Source organism: Lutra lutra, chromosome 1 (genome assembly GCF_902655055.1).
Source record: "Lutra lutra chromosome 1, mLutLut1.2, whole genome shotgun sequence".
Taxonomy (NCBI): Eukaryota; Metazoa; Chordata; class Mammalia; order Carnivora; family Mustelidae; genus Lutra; species Lutra lutra.
The window spans coordinates 180290527-180292040 of NC_062278.1; the positions used below are offsets into that span (position 1 = coordinate 180290527).

At 38.4% G+C, this 1514-nt stretch overlaps 1 pseudogene; it reads left to right on the top strand.

Moving 5' to 3' along the window:
• Nucleotides 1-928: 928 nt before the first annotated feature.
• Nucleotides 929-1178, top strand: LOC125089496 (uncharacterized; annotated as a pseudogene).
• The last annotated feature ends 336 nt before the right edge of the window (nt 1179-1514 follow it).

Below are 1514 nucleotides of genomic sequence, written 5' to 3' on the forward strand. Positions count from 1 at the left end.
AATGTGTAGGGGTGTTTGCTAAAAGCAGAACACTGTGATGGACATAAAAAGCTGAAACATTAAAGGCAGTCAGCTCTTTATTTTCTCTGCTTCCCTGGGAGCAAAACACCAGCAGAAGAATTCTGCAGATAAATGGTATTTCCAACTGTGTTGAGGAGCTCAGAGTTGTGAGATTATAATTGGGACAACAGATTCAATACCATCACCACCAGTTCTTTTCACTCACATTTAAAAGTAAAAAAGTAAAAAAAAAAAAAAAATTACTGAAATTCCCATGTGTATATAATCATATATATGATTAAAGTTTCATATATGTAACTATACATTACACAGAACTATTTCTAAATTGTATTTATAATAAAAAAGAACAAATCAAGAACAAATGAAGTATATCCAAAAAACATTGCTAAATTTATTTAGACATCAAGACTTTTAAAAAAGATTTTGACCTGATAAAAGTGATAAAGAGGGAGAGAGAGAAAGAATGTGAAACAGAGATTTTTTTAAAAAAATAACACAAAATAGGGGCGCCTGGGTGGCTCAGTGGGTTAAGCCGCTGCCTTCAGCTCAGGTCATGATCTCGGGGTCCTGGGATCGAGTCCCGCATTGGGCTCTCTGCTCAGCGGGGAGCCTGCTTCCCTCTCTCTCTCTCTCTCTCTGCCTGCCTCTCTGTCTACTTGTGATCTCTCTCTGTCAAATAAACAAATAAAATCTTAAAAAAAAAAAAAAAACACACACACAAAATAGGGGCACCTGGGTGGCTCAGTCCATTAAGTGTCTGCCTTCTGCTCGGGTCATGATCTCAGGGTCCTGGGGTCAAGCCCAGCAAGGAGTCTGCTTCCCCTTCTCCCTCTCACTCTCAAATAAATAAATAAATAAATAATCACTAAACATAAAAGAAATACATCTGTTTCTTAAAGGGTGGGCAAGCTTTGCGCAGTGGCAGTATCGTAGCCAATGAGGTTTATCCGAGGCGCGATTATTGCTAATTAAAGGGTGGGCAGACATTTTAGCATTCTTGTCTGAGTGAAGTTTCTTATGTTGAGTTTTACACCAATAAGCAATATTCTTTCTTCCTCCCAGAAAGACCATAGAGCAACAGCTTTTAAGTGATCAACAGTACATTACACTAACTCATTTTACAAATGGGCTCCCAAATTTTGACCCTTGTTAATAAGGTAGGCAATTTCAAGAAGAACTATCAATGCAGATATGTCCACATATGTATCTTACTATACAGTAAATCTGAATATAACATTCTGGGTCTAGAATAGCCCTCTATCTCTGTCTGCCTAGAGCAGACATAATATTATTCTCATTTGTTTTTGGTGGAAAATGCAGCCCAGTGTGATTATTTCTGTGATGCAATCCAATTATTAAAATTCCACACTCATGTCTCAAAGTCCCTAATATTACTCCTTCCCAAACTCGTGGCCCCCAATGTGATCTACACACTGTTGGTGCTGGGCTCCCCTTTCTCTGTGGGCAGTCCTTGCAGAGTACTAAGATGAATA